Consider the following 9,881-nt stretch of genomic DNA (forward strand, 5'->3'; position numbering starts at 1 on the left):
GAAGTGGCATGCTAAGCGGGGGAGAGAGTTAATATCTGAGGTAAAAGCACTATAAATAGGGAGCATTGTAGTTATGGTTGCCAAATGTAGACTTTGAGAGAGAGGGAGACAGGAAAGGCCACGTTAGACAAATTTACAGCGCCCTGGACTGATCGACCTACATTGCATGTGAGAAAACATTGGCTGCATTTTCAGAAAAAGCTTCACTTAAACACTGTCAGCAAAATGACTTCAACTGTCCTTTGAGAGCTACAGAGGAGGGGAGATTAATGACATCAGATTTTCATCAGCCTTTTCAAGTGTAATCTAGTGTTTGCGTCCAGATGGGTGGGAGTCGTACTTGCACTTCAGCATTAAAGGATACTGAATTGCTTGATGCCTCAAAGTCTCCTTCGGTTATGCTCGTCTGTGGCTGTATACTTGAAGCAGAGGCTGCTTGTTTTGTTAAAAATGGCTTTGTCAAGAATAGCAACAGGGAAACAGATGAAGTAAGAGTTGAGCAAAAAATAGCATTAATATGTATAAAAAAATACACTCAAGCAAGAGAAGTGGTTTGTTTTTTGAGTGTCACTGTGTCTCCCATTGTAATTATGCCATTCCTGTGTAAATGACTGTCTGAAATCTTTGTGGCACAGTTTCAACAAGGTGTTGGAAACATTCCTCAGTGATTTTGAACCATATTGACATGATAGCATCAGAAAATTACTCAAGATTTGTTGGCTGCTCGTTCAAAATATGAATCCACAATATCCCAAAGGTGCTTTGTCATTCTTTTAGATTGAGATCTGGTGGCTGTGGAGACCATCTGAGTACAGTGTGATGTTGAAGGAAAGCACTTTGAGATGATTTGAGCTTTGTGACGTGACGTATTGTCTTGCTGTAAGCAGCCATCAGAAGATGGGCACACTACGGTGATACTCAGGTAGACTCAGTTGGTACTAAGGAGCTCTAAGTATGCCAAAAAATATTCCCCACACTATTACACCATTGCGAGGACGAGCCAAAATGGCAAAATGGGCCATGCTTTTATATTGTTTACCACAAATTCTGAGGACAGGTCTCAGAGTAACTGGTCTTCTGCTAGTGTAGCCCATCTACTTCAGGGTTTGATGTATTGTTAATCCAGATGTGTTAGCCCTGAGAACTGGCGCTCACTGCATATTTTCACTTTTTCACACAATTCCAGATAGGTTGTGTAAGAAATTCCCAGTAGATCAGCAGTTTCGGAAACATTCAGTCTAGTAAGCAATCATGTCACATTTACAGCTGCTTAAATCAGCGTCTTGATGATGCCTACGTGCCTAAAAATGCTGGGTTGCTGACTTGTGATTGGCTGATTAGATAATTGCATTAACACGTGGGTCAACAGGTGTACCTAATGAAGTGGCCAGCTAGTGTACATAATTTCTGGTTTTAGCATTTGCACTGTTTTACTATATACACCATAAACCACAAAAACCCACAAACTTTTGTGGGTTAACATTCAGGTAGTAAATGCAAAATAAGTGAACATCAATAAAAATGTTTAAACATTTAAAATAACGATGATTGTATTTAGAATACAAAATGCACTGGCAGTTGTATTGACATCAGTACTATTGCTTCCAGGACTTTTATTACTTCACATTGAATCAAACTTTGTTAATATGCACACAGTGTGTGTTAAGTGTAAGGGAAAAGAAGAGAAAAAAAAGAGGCTTCAGTTAAAACCAAAGTCATAATTATGTAAAGGTAGCTCCCAAACGGGCATTCCCACCTCGTTGTCCATGAGAGAAAAATGCTGACAGCTGCACCTTCTGTTTATTGACGCTACATTTGGACAAATGAATCATCCTGCTTTTACCTGCATCTACATGTGTGCTTGGAAGTGCTTTGGCAGACACCTAGTTAGACAGGTGGCTGGGAGTGTCATATGTCAGTGACTGTCTAGTTCTCCTCACAGAGGTGATAAAGTGCAACCCAACACGTCGTCACCATGGTTCCCATGAACACAGTCCCATCCCTTCCCCCTCTCAGTGTGATTTACATCTTCATACTATCCTGTAATGACTGGTTTTCTTATACACCAGCCCCAAGAGCACCTGAAAATCCCTGCTGCGCAAGCTGTAGATATCGCAGATCCAATAATGAGCTGACTTTCAGTAGGCTTCATGAGTACAAAAATAATAACAATTAAAGTTAATGTGCTTATAAAATAAAGTGAAAGATTATTGGCTGCCTGATTTGCCTTTTCCAGCAGCCCTATTAATCAATAGACATTTATGTTCTTAACACAAAAACCAATAAAAAGCAGCTATAAACACTTTAGGCCATTTGAGTACTATTTGTCATCAACTTCAGAAATCATTTGAATTAAAGTAAGAAGTTATGTTGTTACTTGGAAGGTATGGAATGACAGAATAATTGTATCATCTGCACAGTACCTGACCAAAAAAAAAAAAAAACATCCAGGAAAACCCAGACTTAATTTTGTTACACTGCTCATAACGACTGCACAGTTTATGGGAAGCAGATGGTAATATTGTTTGGTGTTGATGTCCTTTGTGGTATTCCCAGCAGCTCGTTCAAATATTCAAATCAAGTGCTTTTCAAAGGCAATGATCAATGCTGCCAGCTCTCCCTGTTATAAGAAGTGCCACAGGGCCACAGACTGACAGCAGACTTTGACAACACGTGCACTGCCAAGCATTTATTCCATTTTGGAAACGTGTTGCCATGCCACCCAAACATTTCCAGTTCTACATGTGATGCAACCAAGCATGTGTTTTAGAGAAAATGAGAGAGATGAAAGTGGGAGAAGGGCATTTTACTCAGTGGAAAGACGTGTGCTGAGTGAGAGGAAACACATGCTCCTTTTTTCCTTTTTTTTTTTTTTTTTTTTTTAGCAAAAGGGTAGTACACACAGGAGACTGGCTGTTGACTTGCTGTATACACAATGATGACTGAATACCAAACAATGGGAGACTGAAATAGGCATGTTTTTGCAGCGGCTAGTCCTCCTCCATCCATCACACCGGTTACATCTGGGTCAGCGAGTGCTGCCTGGATTGACTTTCCCCCTGCTATACATCCAGAATGGCTGCCTCTCATGAATCAAGACAAAATATTAGCCATGTGCTGGAAATTTAAGTCAGTGAATATCTGGAGAAAATGTGCTTTGGTCTGTCTGTCAACAAGCAATAAATACGTCCTTGCCCTTTCACAACAGCTCAGTTTATATGTGGCAACAACATTTTCTACGAAACTGTAACACACTGTGTATAGAGTTAAATCCCTAGATCATGCAAAAGCACTGCACACAGATTTGTCATTACTGTATGAAAGTCTTGATTTATAATCTGGCTTCAGGTCCTCAGAGGACGCTGCCCTGTCAGTTTGACTCGCTGATGTTTGTTTTGCATCTCCAGTTGGCAAAATGACTGACCAGAGCAGACAGGGTTGACTCAGGACTTGCCACTTGGTCTGCAATCAAACTGAAATCAGCGATTACTCAGGGGTGACTATGAGAAACAGCTTCACGAGCAAGAAGACAGTCAACACAGCTGCTGCTTGGCTGTTCACCTTTGACCATGGGCATAAATGTAGATAGCAGTGGATGATAGCACGGAGGTGTCATGCTCACACTGCCTGAACTTTTGTAACCACCACCTGCTGTGATATTGGATGTAAAACGACCCCCTGGGTTTGAAAACATCTTTACTGTACACATTTGTAAGGCAATATTATAGTTTATAGTACATAGTAGTCACTGCGTAATAAAGTGTATGGTTAGGAATGAGTGGCCTTGGGTCCTTACATAGTTAAGCTGCAGTAGGCCTAGGCTGCTGGGGGATTCCCATGATGGTGTTTCTTCTTCACTCACGTTTTCTCACTCTCTACGTGTTTATACACCCCTTTACATTTAATCGTTAGTTATTGTTAATCTGTAGCTTTCTTCCACAGCTTGTCTTTCTTTTCTTCCTGTTAAAAGAGTTTTTCATTCCCACTATCGCCAACTGCTTGCTCAAAGGTGATCGTCTGATTGTTTTGGTTTTCTCTGTATTACTGTGGGGCCTTTACCTTACAATAAAAAGCACCTTGAGGAGACTGCTGTTATGATGTGTCACTTTATAAGTATAATTGAACTGAACCAAACTGAATTAAAAAGATCATAGTGTAAATGTTTAAATGGGAAGTAAAAATATGAGAGAGACAGAGAGAAAAAGATGTCACTGCATTTGTGCAATATTACACAAATGTTTGCTGGATATTGATTTTATAATATATAATTATATATACTGACTGGCTATATATAATTATATATATATATAATTACTGGCTTACTACACATTTATCCAGCCAACTGTTATAAGCTATTTATCAAGCTGTATCCTCATACACATCTAGTACATCAGTTACTTCAGCTGGCATGGTGACCTTGAAATGGATAAACTACTGCATATATTATGCAGTACAACACCTACATGGCTTTGTATTAGTCAAATGTATGTGCAGTAGGTGTTTTTAGTTTGACCAGACATTATGTTCATGATAGGTAACTTTATTTTATAAGGGGCTGGAAAATAGTGAGTTACAAATAGTATGTCTTTTTTTCTTCACATGAACAACAAGAGAGGGACAAACACACACTGGGCACTTCATTAGGCACACCTGTTGGGCTAAATGTTAACACAAATCTTTGATCTGACAGTCAGCCATGACAGAAACTCAATGCCCTTAGACGTGTAGCGAGTCGAGTTGATTTGCTGAGGTTCAAATTGAGTATCAGCATGAGGAAGAAAGGTGGTTTAAGTTATTGGTGGTTGCTGGTGCCAGACAGGCTGCTGTGAGTATTTTCAGAAGCTGCTGCTCCACTGGGATTTCCCCAAATGACTAGCATTCTAGTATTTACAGAGAGTAGTGTAAAAATTAGAAAATTAGAAAAGCGACAGTTCTCTGGGAGAAAATGCAGTGTTGATGCCAGAGGTCAGTGGAGAATACCTAGACTATGTATGTAGAAACACATCGCTGACATGCTGAACCCTAAAGCAGCAGAAGACCACACCGGGTGCCACTTCTATCAGTTAAGAAACAGGAAACTCAAGCTACAGTTTGCACTGGCTCACCTGAATTGGATAACTGAATTATGGAAAAACATTAACTGGTCTGGTTCAATCCATAATTGGCAAGGTGTATCTATTAAAGCAACTTGTAAGTGTATGTCCAATTTAGAGAAGTAATAATGAAGGATTCACTGACCATTTTATATCAGCAGAATAACAACCAGTATGGCTTCATGGTTGTCTTCAATGCTTGTCACCAGTTTTCTGCTACCATTTGTCATTATTTTTTTTTATATAGTTAGCAAGTAACACTAGAAAATAATTTACAGTTCTTACTCCCACCTACCACATTCTTGTTGGTGTTATTTAAATGGAAATCTGTTTGAATTGCAAAAGAAATGAGGTATGTGCATGGTACTGCAAACAGTTTATGAAGCATGCAGTCCTTATCCTGGCTGAGGTTATTCATCTTTCTCAAATCTCTACAATACATCTAAAAACATGAAATCAGCCCCAGTGGTCACAACTGAAAAAATACAACCAAAACCTCAAAGATACGATATCTCAAATGGTTCCAGGCGTGCAAAAAGTAGAAATGCTGAAATGTGTTTTTTGTTTAGCACTGTAGCACTTGTAGCAAGTGTCAAGCCTTTGCAAATTTGCTTCAATAAGAATTAAAAACATGCAGTCCAAAATATGACTAAAACAAATCGAATTGAAACCAGGCTTGAAATATGTTGTGTTTTAAGAAGTGTGTTGTGTAGATATGAGAATAATAAGTTTGCTGTCTATCAGATCTACTCTACCAACCTACAGCTGGGCGCTGTGGGTGTGTCCAGGAAAGGCGCCTGCCATGGCCTTACATCTATAAACATAGGCAGACGAGTAGGCAGCAGTCGCCGATGTTATCACAGGAGACATTAGCTGCTGGGCAGACAGCAAATGAACATAAGAATGCTAATTAGGTTCAAATTAAGTCCCTGGATAAGCTGATTCGTGGGTTTCTGCCTGATGAACAAACACACCTATTTGACACTTGATTGTGTCGGTAGATTAAAAGGATGTAGTAACAAAATATGCTTGATCTTCTTAGTCATTTTTAGTCTTAAAATCAAATACGCAATTTAAGAGTTTTACAGTCAAACAATGCCAAACAGACTTGCCAAAATGGCACGAAAACGCTTTCAATTATACAAACCCAAAGTCATTACTGCTTTCTTGAAATTGAAAATAATTCTTTCATTAAAGAAGTTTCCCTGGGATTGTTTCTCAGGAAGTCTTCAATTGGTCCACTCATCCTTTGACAAGTAAATGTTAACATTTCTTAGACTGAAAATACTTTCAGCCCCTTTATTAGGATGAAGATTTCGTGTATTTTCCAGCTCATAGCAGCTGCATGTTTGGCTTGCACAAAAAACTTAAAACATTAATTAATTAATGAAGACACGCTGTTGTCACAGCTACCTAAGTCATCGTCAGACATATGCATGCACGCTTGACTTTGCTTAGGACACAGTGTATGATGAAGTTGATATTGCAAAACTGGTTTGTTAAGGGAGTTATTTGGCAATGTTCTTTCTTTGAACCACCTCTTTGCTTTCCCTGTAAAGCAATTATAATAATTCCCATATTTCAATTCGCAAAGTGCTCATTAAGGAGCTATGCCTGTGTGATGAATGGATTGAGTTTGATCAATGTTTTCATTTCTTTTCAAGCAAAATCTACGGGGAGGAGGAACAAACAGGATTCTGTGAGTGTGGGAGAAGATATTCTAGATGTGGCTGTTTTCAGTCTTTTCGAGTTCCCACCAAGCACTGACTGATTTCTAATCTGTGCGAACCAGCGTTGCTGCTTTGGTGCGAGTTTGTGTCAAGGATAGATACAGATAGTTTTGTTTGATCTCGGTGGGAAGAGAGAAAATTAGCGTGCGTAGAAAATCCCTAGTAAAGCACTGGCAGCTTGCCAATATCTTAGAAGTAGTGCATCGTGTGTTGCACTCTTTGTACGTCTCATTTTATCTGAGCAAAGATTTCAAGGTTAGAATGAATACATCCTTCCTTTTGCCTGTCTGCTTTGAAGAGAGGGAAAGGTTACACCTGTAACCGACACAAGGAGTGACAAAGGGAGGTTTTGCTGCGTGTATACACTCATCTGTCTGCAGCTCTCTGTTGGAAAGCTTTGACTTTCTTTATACTTGACTGTCGAGTCTGTCTCCTCATGTTTTCACTTCCCCTTACATCTTTGGTCTCTGTGTTGCACAAAGTAAACCAAACAAGCCGGCCATAAAAGCTCTACGGGGTGATCAAGAGCAAACTGTAGGTGTATTTGTAATGGCAAATGCTCCATGATAGATATATATGAAACACAGAGGACAATGGAGCTCCAGGGTTAGTGTAGTGTCTGTTTTTTCTGCCTCCCTATAGGTTTGCATGACCGTGACAAAAGAGAAAGGTCTCTTCCCATGTTTGCACAGTGAGTGCTTTCCGAGTGTGCGCCATGCGTCTGTACTTTTCTCTGCACAGTCTATGTATGCCTTTTAGCAATTAAAGAATGCGGTTGCCTGTGTAGGAGTAAGTCGCTGTTTGTGTATCGTACTGAGTGAGTCAGTTGATGCCCTTAATGTTTGTCTGAGATTTAGATGTTTCCTTTTATTTGGGCTCTTTTTACCGACTCCCTTCCTTTTTGCACACACTCATAATCAGTAAGATGAAGGGACGGGAGGGAGTGTTGGAGGAAGGAGTTGAGATATGGGGTTCCCATATCCTTTTTTCCCCCTACTCTTCCTCTTTATTCTCACTCTCTGCACTCCATCATGGAGCTGTGCGAGCCCTCCTCTATGGTGCACGTGGCAGCTCTTTCCCAAGAATAGGGAGCATAGTCCATTCCGAGAGAGGAAGTTAAACTGTCACTGATGCTCCAATTTAAGCTTCCTGTTAAGATTTACAGTTGTAGCATGGCCCACTCTTTTACACACGGATCCTCATGCTGCTACAAAGAGTGACACGCACACACCCACACACACACACACACACACACGCACAGACATAGATATTTGTGCACACCCATGCATAAGCACTGACATGCATGCATACCACAGGCGTACAGTCCGAGTGCACACTGTGCACACTTCTCTCTGTGAGAAAAGAAGAAACATGATGGGGAGATAATGAGTTGTGAAGGGGAGAGTTGTATAAAGTACCGGACCAAGAATGCAGCAATAACACATGCGGCCAAGTTTAAAAACTTGTCCTCTACAAATATACAGTGTTACAAGCCAAACTGTTGTTTTTCACAATGCTTGCAAGTGTGAGAAAGCCAGTCAGGCCACAAACATTTTTCATTCTTTGTCTCTCATCGAACACTGGATATTTTGTCACCTGAGGTAAATACGAGTAAAATTCACTATGTAGTCTATAAAGACCTTGTAAGAAGCCAGGATTTGGAAAACCCCATAGCATGCTGTTCATTTTCCCTCCCCTGCACTCGCCAGCCCACTCCACCCGGCTATTATGGCGGAGTTGCTCTCCAGGGACCCCCAACACAGACGCTAGTTTGGAAACCCCAAGCATGCAGACCGCGTGCATTTCAGTGAGGAGAAAAGGGGAAGGAAGGACAAAGAGAAGGAGAGAGCAGCTTTGTTCCTGGCTGCATCTTCCTGCGTCTGTGATTTCCATCCCGTGTGAATGTAAACAAACAAAGACATGAAAGAAGAAAACATGGCCAGCATGAAGAAAAGAAATGATTTAGAAAAGGATCAGAGGAGACTAACAAAACAGTCCAGAGGAAAAACATGTCTTGGCAAGAGGCGTGAGATATAAGTCACCAGCTCATTTAATGGTGCCACTGCCAGACACTGAGACAAAAAACACATGCGGGCAACAAACTTTGGCTCCTAGACATATTGGCACAGAGAGAAGTTACCAAGAAGCCCATGACAAACCTCTGACACTGTCTAAACTCTAGATACCCAGACAATTTGCATGTTTATGCACACTATATCACTTATACTTTACAAGTTTAAATGGTTGTAAAATGTATTTTGTATTTCGTTGAATACAACAGCTGTCTCCTTTTCCAAGACGATATCAATTCTTCATGAATTTCACTTTTCAAAGTGAAAGCCTGGGTGCAGATTGCCTGTCTCTTCACACAAAACCACAAGGCCAAACATGATGACACTAGACAAAGTGGTTGTGTAAAAGAAGAGGAAGAACTGTTTGCTTTTTGGCTTTAAAAATAAAAGGACATTGGCCTTGCAGAGATCTGTAAATGCCATTCCAGTTCAGAGAGCACATCATCCACCAACAAGATCAATGGCCTTTCAAGCAAATTTAAAGGAAATGATCTGGATTTGCTCCAAAATCTAATGGGTTCTTCTGTGACTGTACTCCCCCTCGGTTTGATTTTTTCATACATCTTGGAGTGAGTTGCACAAGTAAGTCAGCTCTTGCACTGCTGACAAGCAAACAAACAGATAAATGCCCCTGAAAAGAGTAAATGTTTCTTAAAGCCTGTCTTCTGGCAATACTTGATTATGGAGTTTTCATAACTTAGGATAACCACATGATTTGAAATTAACATTACACTGACATAAAAATTGCAGTGAAATCTGTATATGAGTACACTGTTAACAGGTAAAGTTCCTGTCAGCTAACAACAAACTGTTATGTAACATATGCAGAGCAAAATAGTTCAACATGAAGGTATATGTTCATGGGTGGATCCGTGCAGAGAACTGAATGTCAAGGACTGATTGATTGGGTGTCAAAAGAGGAGGTGGAAGGAGCTTTATGAGATTTTAGCCCCAGTTTCTGTTTTCAGTATTAGTCACTGTGGGCC

The sequence above is a fragment of the Simochromis diagramma genome, unplaced genomic scaffold (assembly GCF_900408965.1).
Source record: "Simochromis diagramma unplaced genomic scaffold, fSimDia1.1 OVJJ01000421.1, whole genome shotgun sequence".
Lineage (NCBI taxonomy): Eukaryota > Metazoa > Chordata > Actinopteri > Cichliformes > Cichlidae > Simochromis > Simochromis diagramma.